This window comes from Ovis aries, chromosome 1 (genome assembly GCF_016772045.2).
Source record: "Ovis aries strain OAR_USU_Benz2616 breed Rambouillet chromosome 1, ARS-UI_Ramb_v3.0, whole genome shotgun sequence".
Taxonomy (NCBI): Eukaryota; Metazoa; Chordata; class Mammalia; order Artiodactyla; family Bovidae; genus Ovis; species Ovis aries.
The window spans coordinates 168,168,237-168,186,924 of record NC_056054.1 but is presented as its reverse complement, the minus strand read 5'-3'; positions in this window follow the sequence as shown (position 1 = coordinate 168,186,924).

Sequence of the window (18,688 nt, the reverse complement as noted above, 5' to 3'; positions counted from 1 at the left end):
TGGAATAGACATTTCCACAAGCTGACACATCGAATGTAATACTTAGCCAATGACATATGTATTGCATTTCTATCTGGATATACGAAAACTCAAGGAGATTAAGTGACAGAGATTATAAAGGAACTAAAATCTAATGACCAAAATCATGTTTTTGCATTTTTATTACCAACAAATTAAAGTGACCTACATGACTAAAAATGAGAGAAAGTTTAAAACAAGTATTAAACATATGTAATAGACATATCAACATATTCCCCTTTTCAGGGCTTATCTTTCTCTAAGATCCATTACAAAGGAAAACATTGGTTTACATCCATCCCAACTTGGAAAGGTTTTACTTAGAAAGGTTCTTAAACTATGTGTGTCCTCATGGATGATCCCAGAACTGTGACTGCTTGCTCTGTGCTGATTAATCACCATCCTAAATTTCTCAGTACAGAGTCCTTTCTCTCAATGTGTAAATAAAATGCAAGCCCCACAAGACTATGAAGAGATTAAATCTTTTAATGAAGTACTGAACTACTTAAAGGGAATTATAGCATGAGAGAAAAGGCTTAAACCTATTTGTTAATTATTACAGTTCCTATCTCCCAAAGCAAATACCTAATAACTTAAAGCATCCCCAAATGATTACTTTATGAACATCTCCCACCATGAATCCATGCACCAGCCATGCTTCCTGGGTAAGGTGTATGAGCAAGAAAGCTTAAGTTAAAGGTAAATCAATTTGTCAGTTCAATTGACTGACACAACTCGGGCACAATAGTTTATCATGCTTTTATGATAGTAACAGTGAAAAAACCTTGTGATAAGAAGATTTATAATGTCCCTGAATATCATGAATATTCCTATTTAAATGCTGAAATATTTTGTCAGTATTAAAAAAAAGAAATTATTAGCAATGAGATACCTTTACTGACGGAGAGCATTTAAACAATATTCTATATAACTTTTTAAAGTTTTCGTTTTAGATTTGCTTTTTCTGAATTCGTATTACTTCTCAATTTTATAATATATATTTTGACAGCAGTTTATAAAATTTCAATATTATTTCTATTATGAATTATGATATTTCTAAATCTAATTATTATTAGCAATTTGTATGGCTCCTATAATCATTTTTTTAAAGAGGCCTATTTTCAATTTTTTTTATATCTTGTTCTCCTTGAACTATTTAAAAATGCCCTTCATGTTCTCTTTAACCTCTTTGCTGGTATTTCCTAGCAGCTATAAAGGAAATCAGCTATTTTTAAAATACCCATCTAACTTTTTCATCTTCTATAACCATCATTCAAGCTGATTCTACATATTTTTTCAATGAAGATATCTATTTTCTTATTGATTTCTGATAATTTCATGGTAAAGACCTATTAGAAATTTCCAGTTCTTTATTGGCAGAACAGTAATCTACTCTGATTTAGTTAGGGTGGCCTTTAGAATACTCATGAATTTTAATATTTCCTTTCAATGAAACATGGCAACTAGATACTTTAATTCCTGCAAATTTAATTTATTGGAAGTTAATGGTAGTGCACCACTGTTGTATATGATCTTATTATTTAATATTCTAAATTTTAATATCTTGTAGGCACTAGGTGCAAAGTTTTCCTGATTGTAATAAAAATATCCTGATGGGAGAAGCTTTTGAGGTCATGTGTGCCTGTTTCTTGCTTTGGTAAGAATATAATGAGGTTGTAAAGCATAAAGCTACTTTATCTCTCCAACTTTCTGAAGGACATTCAAATTATAACTAGGTGTTTATTGATTTCTTTAGAGTTTGACACGATTTCTGAAAATTTTTCACATTAAAATATCAAGTTAATTCAGAGGGTAGTCCATTATATTGGTATTGACATTCTGAAAAGAAAACTAATATTAAGTCATGCACTTTTTCATTTACATTCACTTGGTTTTGCTTGTGTTGATTCTACCCATATCACTTGTACATTTGTATGCATATTAAATAATGATAATGTTTTACTTATTTCAATTTGGTGTACCCCAAAGTCCTTCTTTTCTTCCAATAGTCATGTATGGATGTGATAGTTAGACTATAAAGAAAGCTAAGCACTGAAGAACTGATGCTTTTGAACTGTGGTGTTGGAGAAGACTCTTGAGAGTCTCTTGGACTGCAAGGAGATCAAATCAGTCAATCCTAAAGGATATCAACCCTGAATATTCCTTGGAAGGACTGATGCTAAAGCTGAAGCTCTAATACTTTGGCCATCTGATGCGAAGAACTGACTCATTGGAAAATACCCTGATGCTGAGAAAGGTTGAAGTCAGGAGGAGAAGGGGACAACAGAGGATAAGATGGTTGGATGGCATCACAAATTCAACGGACATGAGTTTGAGCAAGCTCTGGGAGGTGGTGATGGATAGGGAAGCCTCGCATGCTGCAGTCCATGGGGTCACAAAGAGTCGGACACAACTGAGTGACTGAACTGAAGGTCCTTCTGCTCAAGAAGCATCAACATTAAAAATGAGTAAAGCAGAGTATTTCTTCTCGTATCATTGAAAAACACAATATCTTTCTTCACTCCATATCTGAAAGTTGATACATGCTCTATTTATTGGTCAGGGTTCTCCACAGAAACAGAATTAGTCTAAATATATAAAAGGAGATTTATTATTAGACAGTGATCCAGGTGTCACAGATATCGGTGAATTTAAAATCTGCAGTGTAGTCTGGCAAACTAGAGATCTAGGAGATAAATCTGGGTGCAAATGAAGTCTGAGTGTAGTCTTCTGGAGAATCCCCTCTTGATTTGGGAGAAAGGTCTTTATGTTCTATTCCGGCTGTCAAATGATTGGATGGGTCTACCCATTTATAGAGGGCAGTCTGCTTATTCAAAGTTTATCAACTTAAATGCTTATCTCCTTCAGAAACACCCTTCAACCTGACACATAAAACTAACCATCACATACACAATTATAAATATAAATATCAGATGTTAATGATCTCATTAGCATTAGGCTACGCACTCCAGTATTCTTGGACTTCCCTGGTAGCTCAGCTGATAAAGAATCCTACTGCAATGTGAGAGACCTGGGTTCAACCCCTTGATTGGGAAGATACCCTGGAGAAGGGAACAGCTACCCACTCCAGTATTCTGGCCTGGAGAATTCCATGGAATGTATATACCATGGGGTCGAAGGAGTTGGACATGACTTTCACTTTCACCACATACAAAGCATTGGGTTACATTAATTATTAAATGGCCACCCCAAAAGGTCTTAAGTTTCCCATGAAATTCCAATCACATGAGTCTGTAAATAAATGGGAAACTGAATTAGAAATATCAGTTCATTCGCTCAGTCCTGTCTGACTTTTTGCGACCCCATGGACTGCAGCACGCCAGGCTTCCCTGTCAATCACCAACTCCCGGAGCCTGCTCAAACTCATGTCCATCAAGCCAGTGATGCCATCCAATCATCTCATCCTCTGTTTTCCCCTTTTCCTCCTGCCTTCAGTCTTTTCCAGCATCAGGGTCTTTTCTAATGAGTCAACACTTTGCATCAGGTGGCCAAAATATTGGAGTTTCACCTCAGTCCTTCCAATGAATATTCAAGGTTGATTTCCTTTTGGATTGACCAGTTTGATCTCCTTGCAGTCCAAGGGACTCTCAAGAGTCTTCTCCAACACCACAGTTCAAAAGCATCAATTCTTTGGCACTCAGCCTTCTTTATGGTCCAACTCTCATATTCATACATGACTACTGTAAAAACCACAGCTTTGACTATATGGACCTTTGTTGGCAAAGCAATGTCTCTGCTTTTGAATATGCTGCCTAGGTTTGTCATAGCTTTTCTTCCAAGGAATAAGAATCTTTTAATCATGGCTGTAGTCACCATCTGCACTGATTTTGGAGCCTAAGAAAATAAAGTCTTTCATTGTTTCCCTATTCCCCCATAAAATGATGGTACCAGATGCCATAATCTTAGTTTTTAATGTTGAGTTTTAAGCCATCTTGTCCTCTTTCACTTTCATCAAGAGGCTCTTTAATTCCTTTGTACTTTCCGCTATAATAGTGGTGCCATAAAGCAAAAAGATATGACACTGAAAGATGAACTCCTCAGGTGTGTAGTGGCCCAGTATGCTACTGGAGAGAGTGAAGAAATAGTTCCAGAAAGAATGAAAAGGCTGAACTGAAGGGAAAACAACACCCAGTTGTAGATGTGACTGGTGATGGAAGTAAGATCCAATGCTACAAAGAACAGCATTGGATAGGAACCTGGAATGGTCCATGAATCAAGGTAAATTGGAAGTAGTCAAACAGGAGATGGCAAGAGTGAACATCAGCATTTTAGGAATCAATGAACTAAAATGGACTGGAATGGGTGAATTTAATTCAGATGACCATTATATCTATTACTGTGGGCAAGAATCCCTTAGAAGAAATGGAGTAGCCCTCATAAGTCAACAAAAGTGTCTGAAACGCAGTACTTGAATGCAGCCTCAAAAATGACAGAATGATCTCTGTTCGTTTCCAAGGGAAACCATTCAATATCACAGTTATCCAAGTCTATGCCCCAACCACTACTTTCAATGAAGCTGAAGTTAAAGGGTTCTATGATGACCTACAAAACCTTCTAGAACTAACACCAAAAATGATGTCCTTTTCATTATAAGGGACTGGAATCCAAATGTAGGAAGTCAAGAAATACCTGGAGTAACAGGCAAGTTTGACATTGGAGTACAAAATGAAGGGGGAAAGGGTGATAGAATTTTGTCAAGAAAATGCACTGGTCATAGCAAACACTCTCTTCCAACAACATAAGAGAAGACTCTACACATGGACATCACATCAATATCAAATTCAGATTGATTATATTCTTTGCAGCCAAAGATGGAGAAGCTCTATACAGTCAGCAAAAACAAGATTGGGATGTGACTATGGCTTAGATCATGATCTCCTTATTGCCAAATTTAGACTTAAATTGACAAAAGTAGGGAAATCCACTAGACCATTTAAGTATGACCTAAATCAAATCCCTTACAATTACAAGTGACAGGTAGATTCAAAGAATTAGAGCTGATAGGCAGAATGCCTGAAGAACTATGAACAAAGGTTCATAATACTTTACAAAGAGGTGGTGATCAAAACCTTCCCAAGAAAAAGAAATGCAAAAAGGCAAATAGTTGTCTGAGGAGGCCTTACAAATAGCTGAGAAAAGAAGAGAATTAGGAATATAGAGGTAATTAATTACTGCTAGAAAATGAGTCTGTCATGACCAGCTTTTTCGTAGTATTGTGCTAGAATTTTCACTGAAATGCTGTCAGAAGAGTTTATTTTACTGTATCACAGTGATTTAGTCACTAAGTCATGTCCGACTTACAGTATCATATTTCTTCCCAAATAACAAAAGGCAATTTATTGATAAAATAGTTTGTGTGTGTGCATGTGTATTTGTACACATGGACTCCATTTTCCTTTCATGTACCCTCAAATTCCAGCATGTGGTCAGATACTGTATTTCCTTGCTTAAGGAAGTTTCAAAGGGCTGAAAGCAGAAGTTGTTTAATTATAGAACTGCTTCATATTCAGATATCCCTCGATTTATCAGGGGGTTATGTTCCAATAAACCCATCCTAAGGTAAAAGTCTCCTAAGTTAAAATTTCATTAAGTACTCCACTCCTATAGAACATCACAGTTAAGTCTAGCCTACCTTAAATAGGCTCTGTCAGAACACAACATCAGCCTACAGTTGGGCAAAACCATCTAGCACATTCCCATTTTATAATAAAGGGTTGAATGGCTTAAGTAATTTATTGAATACTGTTAAAAGTGAAAAACAGAAAGGCCATATAGGTACAGAATGGTTTAGTGTATTGTCTACCCTCATGGTTGTGCAGTTGACTGAGAGCTGTGGCTCACTGCCACTGCCCAACATTCCAGAGCACTGTATTGCATATCAGTAGCCTGAGAGATCAGAATTCAAACTTCAAAGAACAGTTTATTCTGAATGTGTATCACTTCACTAACACTGTAAAGTTGGAAAATTCTAATTCAGGGTCAGTCCATTTTTGGTTAAAGTCTACTCATTACAGAAAGGATGCTGAGTTTTGAGGAGAGGTGGAAAGCAAATGGAAACTGCCTTTAAGTGTGGAAATGTCTACAAAGCTACCTAGAATGGAGACAGAAGAGAGAAATCCCAGCATAGTGGAAAACTCTATGGAGTAGCTCCATAAAAAAGTGGGTGAATTGCACAAAGGACAAGACACACAATGTGCCAAGGGAGTTTGGAGCCTAAAAGCCCAATTTACATGCTTTGGGTTTATGAATGGCAGAGAAGTAGAAAGCCTCTGGACTGTAAGGGACCCTACAACATGAGAATGAGCTGCAAATGGTTGCATAATGCATAAAGTAAATTATACAGGCTATAAGATCATTTGCAAAATTCAAAAAGAAAGGGGACCTAAATAATAATTGAGGTTGAATATAGATCCAGCATCAAGTCAAATTAAACCAAGTAAGGTTATATTTCTCATACATCTATGTGTAAATTTTGAAATTCACTCTGATAAATTTGACTATCATAGTGCAACTCAGTAGAATAAGAATGAGAAAGTGGCTGAGTGCAGTGTTAATTTTCAGCTTCAGTTCAGCTCAGTCGCTCAGTCATGTCCGACTCTTTGAGACCCCATGAATCTCAGCACGTCAGACCTCCCTATCCATCACCAACACCTGGAGTTCACTCAGACTCACGTCCATCGAGTCAGTGATGCCATCCACCATCTCATCCTCTGTCGTCCCCTTCTCCTCCTGCCCCCAATCCCTCCCAGCATCAGAGTCTTTTCCAATGAGTCAACTCTTGGCATGAGGTGGCCAAAGTACTGGAGTTTCAGCATTAGCATCATTCCTTCCAAAGGAATCCCAGGGCTGATCTCCTTCAGAATGGACTAGTTGGATCTCCTTGCAGTCCAAGGAACTCTCAAGAGTCTTCTCCAACACCACAGTTCAAAAGCATCAATTCTTCGGCACTCAGCCTTCTTCACAGTCCAACTCTCACATTCATACATGACCACTGGAAAACCATAGCCTTGACTAGATGGACCTTAGTCGGCAAAGTACTGTCTCTGCTTTTGAATATGCTATCTAGGTTGGTCATAACTTTTCTTCCAAGCAGTAAGCATCTTTTAATTTCATGGATGCATTCACCATCTGCAGTGATTTTGGAGCCCCCTAAAATAAAGTCTGACACTGTTTCCCCATCTATTTCCCATGAAGTGATGGGACTGGATGTCATGATCTTTGTTTTCTGAATGTTGAGCTTTAAGCCAACTTTTTCACTCTTCTCTTTCACTTTCATCAAGAGGCTTTTTTAGTTCCTCTTCACTTTCTGCCATAAGGGTGGTGTCATCTGCATATCTGAGGTTATTGATATTTCTCCCGGCAATCTTGATTCCAGCTTGTGTTTCTTCCAGTCCAGCGTTTCTCATGATGTACTCTGCATAGAAGTTCAATAAGCAGGGTGACAATATACAGCCTTGACGTACTACTTTTCCTGTTTAGAACCAGTCTGTTGTTCCATGTCCAGTTCTCACTGTTGCTTCCTGACCTGCATACAGATTTCTCAAGAGGCAGGTTAGGTGGTCTAGTATTCCCATCTCTTTCAGAATTTTCCACAGTTTGTTGTGATCCACACAGTCAAAGGCTTTGGCATAGTCAATAAAGCAGAAATAGATGTTTTTCTGGAACTTCTTGCTTTTTTCATGATCCAGTGGATGTTGGCAATTTGATCTCTGGTTCCTCTGCCTTTTCTAAAACCAGCTTGAACATCAGGAAGTTCATGGTTCACGTATTGCTGAAGCCTGGCTTGGAGAATTTTGAGCATTACTTTACTAGCATGTGAGATGAGTACAATTGTGTGGTAGTTTGAGCATTCTTTGGCATTGCCTTTCTTTGGGATTGGAATGAAAACTGACCTTTTCCAGTCCTGTGGCCACTGCTGAGTTTTCCAAATTTGCTGGCATATTGAGTGCAGCACTTTCCTGGCATCATCTTTCAGGATTTGAAATAGCTCCACTGGAATTCCATCACCTCCACTAGCTTTGTTCGTAGTGATGCTTTCTAAGGCCCACTTGACTTCACATTCCAGGATGTTTGGCTCTAGATGAGTGATCACACCATCGTGATTATCTGGGTTGTGAAGATCTTCTGTGTATTCTTGCCATCTCTTTATATCTTCTGCTTCTGTTAGGTCCATACCATTTCTATCCTTTATCAAGCCCATCTTTGCATGAAATGTTCCCTTGGTATCTCTAATTTTCTTTAAGAGATCTCTAGTCTTTCCCATTCTGTTGTTTTCCTCTATTTCTTTGCATTGATGGCTGAAGAAGGCTTTCTTATCTCTTCTTGCTGTTCTTTGGAAATCTGCATTCAGATGCTTATATCTTTCCTTTTCTCCTTTGCTTTTCACTTCTCTTCTTTTCCCAGCTGTTTGTAAGGCCTCCCCAGACAGCCATTTTGCTTTTTTTTTAAATTTTCAGCTCAGATATGGGGAAATAGGATGTAAATATTAGGTAGCTGGACTCAATCTCTATTTAATTCCTTTCCCTGTACATTTCTGGAGAAGGCAATGGCACCCCACTCCAGTACTCTTGCCTGGAAAATCCCATGGACTGAAGAGCCTGGTAGGCTGCAGTCCATGGGGTCACCAAGAGTCAGGCATGACTGAGAGACTTCACTTTCACTTTTCACTTTCATGCATTGGAGCAGGAAATGGCAACCCACTCCAGTGTTCTTGCCTGGAGAATCCCAGGGACAGAGGAGCCTTGTGGGCTGCCATCAGTGGGGTCACACAGAGTCAGACATGACTGAAGAGACTTAGCAGCAGCAGCAGCAGCAGCAGAATGTATCTTAACTATTAAAATATACATAGTCTCCCTAGTCAAAGAACTAAAGCAAATCAATAAATAATATCTGACCCTAGAACTCTAATTTGATATCACTTTGTGAGGGTTCTCATTTTTAATACACATAATTGGCAAGCTAAGATAATGGAAACAAAATTGCTCTAATGGTAATAAAATACTTGTAAACTAAAAAATATTCATTTTGACAGCAGAAGAGACATTTAAATAATTTAACTGCTGTGAGTAAAATTGAAATGGGGTTGTAATTACTAAGATTTTCAGCATCCCTTCCTCTATGAAAAGAAACTACTGCTGGTTTCCCCACCACAGATAGTTTTCCCCTGCCAAATAAAAAGATTAAAAATATGTTCCAGGTGCAGGGAGAGTGAGCCTGCAGAAAATTAACAAAATACAGGTGATACTTTTTCCAATCACCTTTTTTTATTAATGGGATGTCTTACAAATATGTATTTCATTAACTCTATAAGTATAAACATAAGGGATATATCAGCCTTAGGTGAAAGCTAGAAAATAGCTAATATTTTGTCAATTTTGAAATCCTTTCCACTAGCTCTTTCAGTTTAGTTCAGTCACTCAGTCGTGTCCAACTCTTTGTGAGCATGCAGCATGCCAGACTTTCCTGTCCATAAAAAGTACTAAAAATAACTCTTAAATCAATACTACAAAACAGCAACCCAAAAGTTACCTAAGTAGTTTTCCTGTTCTTCATTGAGACACCCCTCCCCAACAGTGATCTGGGAATCTATAAATATCAAAGTCTAAAGTCTAGGAAAACAAAGTTAAATGAGTTCAATATCACTGTAATGTTTTTGTTGAATATTTATAGATGAGAGGATTTTAGAATAAAGACATTTAGAATAAAGAAACTTTCCCTGACTCTCTAGCACCACTCCTACTCCTTTCCCTCAGACCAAAAAAGAAGCTTTTTTTCTTAACATAAATGTTCAACTAATGAGTATTATGCTCTCTTCTTTTTCCTTCATCCAGCCATTGCTTTTCTCTGTCCATTGTTCTGTATTAAATGTATAGACCAAATTAAATCCTCCCTTGAATCTTAGGCACATTCAAGTAGCCAAGGACCACTATTATTTTAAGAGCCACTGATGTCTCCATTGATTAACTGATCTCTCTTATATTAATATTTATGTGGCTCAATTAGACCTCAGGGAGAAGGATAAAAATCTTTGCGTTGTCCCTGACAGTTACCCAGCCTCTTATAGATGGAGTTACTAAGAGGATCCACCAGAACTGACCCTAACCAGGAAAAAATGTTTATCCTCATTGTCTGTCCACAAGGTGATCAGATCCAGATGCCAATCACCCAAATATAAAGCCCATCAGGGATGAAACTGGAAGCTCCAAAGTCATTAGACCCTTCTACCAACAACAACCTAGATAGCATATTCAAAAGCAGAGACATTACTTTGCCAACTAAGGTCCATCTAGTCAAGGCCATGGTTTTTCCTGTGGTCATGTATGGATGTGAGAGTTGGACTGTGAAGAAGGCTGAGTGCCGAAGAATTGATGCTTTTGAACTGTGGTGTTGGAGAAGACTCTTGAGAGTTCCTTGGTCTGCAAGGAGATCCAACCAGTCCATTCTGAAAGAGATCAGCCCTGGGATTTCTTTTGGAAGGAATGATGCTAAAGCTGAAACTCCAGTACTTTGGCCACCTCATGCCAAGAGTTGACTCATTGGAAAAGACTCTGATGCTGGGAGGGGTTGGGGGCAGGAGGAGAAGGGGATGAGCGAGGATGAGATGGCTGGATGGCATCACTGACTCGATGGACATGAGTCTGAGTGAACTCCAGGAGTTGGTGATGGACAGGGAGGCCTGGTGTGCTGCAATTCATGGAGTCGCAAAGAGTCAGACACAACTGAGCGACTGAACTGAATTGAACTGAAATGAACTGAACTGAACTGAATGTCCAACTTAGAGTCAAGCTGATTATTCTCAATGTTCAACAGAGCTAATACAAGGTATAGTTCACTTTCAACTATCAAAATTAGTCCGCTCAAATCACTGGTATTAGTCTTAGGATAATATTTAAATACTTAAACACATGTTCCAAAATCATTCAAGTTATGTCTACACTTAACAGATTATAAGCCAATCCATGATCAAATCTCACTCATTTCTTAAACTGTTGTAAAGTGAGGGGTTTCTGTATGGTCAATTTAAATTATGAGACAAGCTCACTAATTTTACACAAATAGGTCCATAAATTTTTCAAAGTTTTACTATTCTAAAATATTAACTCACAAATTATATTTTAAGGATCATCTAAAACTGTATCAACTCTATCATCTTTTACACTAAATATAGCATGAATGAGATAAAAAGAGTACATATCTCTGAGTTCTCTTTTCCATGTTCAATGACAATTAATGCTTGAAAACTCTACAATGGGCAAAGATTTTTTAAAAATTACTTTGTATAGTATTTATAATGTAAGGTAAACCACATCACTAAAATGTTTGCAAATAAAGACTCTTACAGACAGCTGATGCCTTCCTATGAGGATCCATGTTAAAAGCAAATAATCTCATTTTCATTTTATTTATTATTTTTATTAATTGTCTATAAGTGACACCATCACTAAACACTGCGTAAATTCAAAGTGTCACAAAAGACTTCATGGAATAAGTGGAATTTGACTTGAGACTTGACACATGAATAGAATATTGCTGGAAATGCTTTAGGAATGTCATGGACATAGGAATAAAAGCAATGTTCAGGGACTGTGAGTAGATAAGTTTGGTTAGGATAGATTAGCTGTGTATGGAGCTACTGAAAAAATAAAGTTGGAAAGATGGGCAGAATTCAAATTATGGAGGGATATAAATATTAAATATTAATCATTCTATCAATGAAAGTCAACCTTCAAGCCACACTTAATAAGTATGTACCATGTTTCAGGTACTGTCTATACCACTGATAACATAAACCCTGATGCGGGGAAAGATTGAGGGCAGGAGGAGAAGGGGGAGACAAATAATGAGATGGTTGCATGGCATCATCGGCTCAATGGACATGAGTTTGAGCAAACTCTGGGAGATAGTGAAGGTTACAGGGAAGTCTGGCGTGCTGCAGTCCATGGGATCACAAAGAGTCAAACACAACTGAACAACTGAACAACAACAACAGCAATACAAACTTCAATTTGGTCCTTCACATCTATTAGAAGAGCAACAAGTAACTATAGTATGATGAGGAATATTAAGGACTTAGTATGTTTCCTGGAGGAACTGCTGTCTGAGGTGAGTTCTGAAAAATGATAATCATTAACCAAGTAACGGAGAGGTAAGATTGAAAGTAGGAAAGCTATATTAATTGAGATCAGGACAAGGGTAAAGGGACAGAGCCAAAAAGAATCCGACATACAGAGAATTACACATTGTTCCGTAAACTTGATAGTGTGGAAACATAATTCAGGAACTACATTTGGAAACTGAAATATTATGCTCCACCATTGATAGGGGAAATGGACACAATTATCACTTAGTTCATGTTGTTTTATTTTCTCAAAGTTATAAATGATTTTGTGTACTTTCTTTATGTGATTACTTGAAAAAAGTCTTCTTCATGATGCTCTTTCAGTATAGTTTGAAGTCATATTATCACAAAGTATTATTCAGCTTAGTTTACACGATGAAGGCAGAATATTTTTTCTTCTGTTCACTAATATATCTCAAAATTTTAGAAATATGATCTCTATATCTTTGAGCAGTACCTGGCATAGGAAGAGTACTCAGAAAACGTTGATTGAGTGAAATTAATGATATATTAATATATTCTCAGAAAGTCTTTTTTTCTTCTTGCTTGATGAACACATTGAAATAAAAGAAAGGCTATCACTGATATATGTTCAAAGATTCATATTATTGAACTATGTAGAAGAATAATAGAGTTTTACTTGTTCTTCTGCAATTACCTTTTGGAAAAGGATCCTGGGGAGCAAAACTCCTTCCCACTCTGATTGTCCCATATTGTCTGGAAAGGACTTCTCCCAGAAACACATTGAATAAAAATCTGGACTGCATAAGATCTTAGCCAGCTTTCAGCTTTGAGATTATTTAAATTAGTCAAATGCTTACTCTAAAAAGCACTGATGTGGGAGTACTCCTGATGCATTTTGGTTGAGCAGAAATCAACTACTGGCCTCCTGCTGCTAGTGAGCTTTTGCTCTTCATGTGAGTTCAAGCTTAAAATCTGTAGCAGTTTATACATTGAATTTCTGAAGATAACAGTCCCAAACCTATCCTTTTTAAACTCTAAGAGTGGGAGACTGAAATAATATTTTAGCATGTGTCCCTCAAAATTTAAATTCATCACAACATTTAGGAAGGATATTAGAGCTGTCAAATGCAAGCAATTGTCAAACAACCAAAGTCCCTAGGCCCAGAGGACACACTTTTCTCAGAAATGGGATGAATGCATTCAAGACTAAAGTATCATATGATATCACGTATATGTAGAATTTAAAGAAAATGGTCAAAATGAGCTAATATACAAAACAGACCCAAAGACAGAGAAAACAAACTTATGGTTACCAAAGGGGAAAGGGAGTAGTGAGGGATACATTAGGAGTTTAGGATTAACATATACACACTACTATATATAAAATAAATAACCAACAAAGGCCTACTGAATAGCACAGGAAACTCTACTCAATTCTGTAATAACTTACAAGTGAAAAGACTCTGAAAATAGATATATATGTATGTATACCTGAATCACTTTGCTGTATACCTGAAACTAACACAACATTGCAAATCAACTATACTTCAATAAAAAAGACAAAACTATCTGAAAGAATAAAGCATCATGATACCAGAGATGCCCTTCACTGTAGAAAGTATATGTGTTTCATGAGAAAACCCATTCTTGCATTTCTTGTCCTCTTTTCCTTAATCAAAATACTTTGAGCATTTTGTTTTAGATGTACAAAGGTTATAGTAGCATGACAATGACTTTATAAACTCTTAGATTTAGGGTCCATATACCTTCTTCATTATGTCTCAACATTCCCCAGGTAAGAAAAAAACATTTATGAGTGTCCATTATGTGCTCCAAACCATGAAATGATATTTAATGATTGATGCCTAAGTGTACAATTCTGAATTTTATAGGTGACATAAGAGAGGATAAGTTAAAATAGGCTATCAAATATCATCAATTCAAATATCATCATCATTTGAATTGAGGGGCAACATAATGCAGTGACTATACTAGACTGTTTGGACACGAATGATAGCTCTTATACTTAGCAGCTTTATGTATTTGAGCAAGTTTTAAAAATTTGAGTCTCTTAGCACCTCAGTTTCCTTATCTATAAATCAGTAACAACAGTGGCAAGCAGTTAATATGTTAACTTGCAAAGAACATTGATACAACATAGAAAGTAATTGATAGAGTTGATCCCTAAACAACACAGTTTGAACTGCACAGATTCACTTACATGGGAATTTTTTTCAATGAATATGGCCCATACAACTCCACTATCTGAATTTGGTTAAATTAGCAGATGTAGAACTGGATACACAGGGCTAACTGTAAAGTTATACTTGGATTTTCTACTGGTGGGTGGTAAGGATTGATGTCCCTGACCTCCAGGTTGTTCAAGGGTCAACTGTACTAGCTATTATTATCAAGATTATCCCCACTTACAAACTCTAGGACTCATCATTGCACTTTGCTCAGAGTTAGGCAACTAAAAAATATTTTGTGAGAAAAAAACAATAATTCAATTCTTTTGGGGAAGATATAATAATCAGTCATATAGATCACCACAAAATAGATGAAATAAACCAACTGCTCAGAAAAAGTTCAATTCACCTCAGTGGTAAGATCAAACAGTAATTTCTTCCAGGGCTCCTGATAAAAAGGCCACTGTATAATGAAATAAACAATATTCTTCACAACAGCCATATAATAAGCATAATGACAATTCCAAATATCAATACAGGCTGATGGCATCATACTAGAGCCCAATTCAGAACAGTAATTGAGAAGAGACTCTGCAAAGAGCTGATATTGATTCACAAAATGAAGAACTTTGGAGGTAAAATCTTAAACTGGCCCTGTACAAAGAGGGCAGGGAGAGGCCTAAGAAAGAAGCAGGCCACTCCAGATTGGTAGATAGCAGTTTTCATAAACAAAGGATATACCAGGCTTGTCTTGGTCAGTTGCAAGACCAGTAGGTCTCTGCACCTGCCAGCCAGAGTTTTCAAAGATCATACAGCCTTACCTGGATTCAGTCACTTATTTAGTTCGGATGGTCTCAACAGCATTTACTCTCTCAAGGTTCATCCTTGAAACAGCTGCCCAGGCAAATGGTGGGCAGAAAGTACATCCCAGGGACCAGGGGAGGAGTGAGGAGCCTTCAACCATCCGCATCCACTTAAGAGTCAACAAGTGGCAGGTCCTGTTGGTGACCTCCTCCAACAGGTATTAATCAGCTGAATGACCTGCTTTCAGTTGTTTTCTCTTCAAGGAATACAATTTATTTCAAGGAGAAGGAGGAGATAGACTGACTTTAAGCAGTCCTCCTTGAATTTTCTCCATCAAGTAATGCTTGAAAAATGAGTGGCAGAGCTTGAGACTGTATTCTTGGCAAAAGAAGCCAGGAGGGCGATCTGAGCATAAATGTCTTCCTTAACAAACAAAATTGTGAGTAAAATCATTTGCTATAAGTCAAGGTCTCTAATGGAGACATTCACCTAAATATAAGTCCATTCTGCCTTTGCTCTGTAGGGATGTTGTCCAGCATCTTTTATAGACATATACAGCCGAGTGCATAGACAAATTTTAGATCAACCTTGTAAGTTTCAGTACTGGAGCAGACTCCCGAAATCTCCTTGGCAAAGGGGCGCACTGGCCAGCTGTCCCTGTTCCCACCACCCAAGAACGTGACCGTGCACCGAGGCTGGAGAAGCAGAGCAGCCAAGATTTCCACCTGCCCACATGTGTGCTTCGAAGCTTGCTCATGACTACCTATGCCATCTGGGTTCCACTTCCAGTATCAGCTCCTGCAAAAGTGCAAAACATCGTGGGAAAGCCACCCCCACCACTCCCATCGCAGCTTCTTTTTGGCAAGTCCTCTTTCCCATTCCTGGCCACACTGTTTGGAGTCCCAAGCACTCTGAATTTCCCGGGCTTCCACCGGCATGGCTGTGACTTGGCTCTGGAAGCCACAAGGAAGTAGGAGCCTGGTGGTCAGCCCAGCAAAACCAAGGAGAGGTGGAGGGGTTGGGGAGCCCTTCTCGAGTGGTCACCACCAACCACCAAAATTCTTTCCCAGACGCTGAGCTTATTAGAGCTCCTCTCCACGTCCCACCCAGCCCCACCCTGAGACTAGGCAGGCTCAAGCCAGCAGAAGTCATTGTGCTATTTTATATGAGAACAGCAAAACACCAAAAAGGATTGAGAGAACTCTGCTTATTACTCTCCAAGGCACTCGAGTCTTCCTGACACCCCACAACCAGGTGTCTTGAACCAAGTCGACAATAAACTTCAAGTGTCCAGCAAGAAAAAAAAGAGAGAGAGAAATCAAGGATGTAATATTTTACTCCATAAAACATAAATTATTTTATTTTGAAAAAAAATAGTAATTAAAAACACAACTTCCTCAGACAAAACAACTTCTCAGGAGTTTATGCATAGAATGTCTACTTTTGAGCAGAAAAACTTCTAAATAGACTGCTTATGAAAGAATACTGAAGCAACCAAATGAGGTAATTTATCTTCTGGCTTTGTCTTTTATAAACCTGTTAAAAGCAGCGAAAATGTCTATCAAAGGTAATTGGCTCTGTGTTAGAGTCAGTAGTGTATTTCCCTTGGAAAAACATTAGGAAGCAAGATAGAATGTTTCTGAACAAATCAAATTCACACTGATAAAGTTATAATAGACTCTTAGGTGCTTACTGTAAGGTAAGTGCAGAGAAAAAGAGAGCGAGCCTGGTGGGCAGGCAAGAAAAGGAAAATTTATTAGAAAGCAACAAGAGCGTGACTGGCTCTTAAGGAGAACCAGCGTCCTCCCTTTCTGAGGTGGGGTCTTTCTTATAACCCACAAATGAAAAATTCTCTGAAGGGATGGTTAATTTTTAGCCTGTAGTTGAGTCCTGTGGTCACATAGCCAGAGGTCTGGAATCTGATGGTCTCATAGCTTTGAGAAGCTAGGCACCAATGAGATAATAGAATGTCATTTGGGCAGTTTGGTCAGTCTCAACAATCACTGTGATTTTATTCTTTGTTTGCAAGGTTAACATAATGATTCATCTTAACAATGAGACCCCCTTGGGCCCTATCATTTACTATTTAAAAAGTGGTGTCAGATCATTAAAAATACATTTTTAAAGACAGAACAAAATATACTTTTTATACCTTTGGAAACTTAACTCTGCCTCACAAGACTGTCCTACCAATTCTAATTAGTGCATTAGTACAAAGGTGTGACTTTCCACAAACAGCAAATTGTTCTTTAATGATGGTCTGACTCTTTGCAACCCCATGGATTGTAACCTGCCAGACTTTTCTGTCCATGGGATTTCCCAGGCAAGAAAACTAGAGTGGGTTGACATGCCCATCTCCATGGGATCTTTCAACTCAGGGATCAAACCTGGATTTCCTGCATTGCAGGTAGATTCCTTACCATCTGAGCCACCAGGTAGGCCCTTAGTGATAATGAAAACCTGCCTATCACTCAGGACTGCTGAGGTAGAAGCTAAGAAAATAACATATTTATTTGCCTGGTGAATGTTTCATGCGGCAATAAAGAATACAAGAGATGCCTGTCTCTGAAGACCCTAAAGCTGCCCGTATCACTTGCCTGTTCCTTGGGTAAATATTATTGTATTATTATTATTCCTGAGACTGAGCAGGACCCTGTGGGTCTCCTGGGCACAAAAGCCTTTCTGTGAATCTCATTTCTTGATTACATGAAATAGATTTCATTCAGCCTCCATGGTCTCTGCTGCTCCAAAGAGTTGCTAATTAGGGATGGGAAGGGATGCAGAGACAAGAGAGGAACAATCAAGAAAAAAATGTTGCAACCTGGGGGCAGGGTCCTGGTTCCCCCTCAAAGGCTATTCATAATAGTTTCTCTGAACATTTTGTACTGAAATCCCACCAGGTTGGAGAAGCTAACTCTATGCTGCCCATAGGCACATAGATCCCAGACTGGTTGGAACCAGAAGGTTGATGATGCTGACTCCTATTTACCTCACCATTAACTAATCAGAAGAGTGTCCACAAGCTAATCATATCCTCTTTAAACCATTGCCATAAAACTGCTCACAATCCCTCCAGGTCAGAACACAATTTTGAGGACATTAGCCCACCATGGCTCCTTTTGCCTAGCAAAGCAAAAATTCATTTCTACTTCACCCAAAACTCTTTGTCTGAGATTTAATTCAGTGTCAAAGTACAGAGGCTGGATTCAGCTTCATTCTGAATATTCAAGATTAGTGCTAAATAAGTAATATGATTTGTTTGGGATACTTTATACTTTACTTGCAACAGAGGATTTTCTTTTTTGAAATTAACCATACTCTGAAATAGCCAATAAGATCATGCCTTTGAATTGATAAATATAAAATAATTAGTGATAATATGCAAAAAAAATTAGCAGCCTTGGATGGAAGAAAGAGGAAGGGAAGGAATCTTCCCTAGAAGCTTTTTACAGATAAATATGATAAGATCAAAATGAGAAGGAATATTAATGGGATCCACTAGAAAATTACATAGAATTTACAAAATTTACAACCCTTTTATTTTGCTTTATAGAGCTAAGAAGATTGAGTCTCC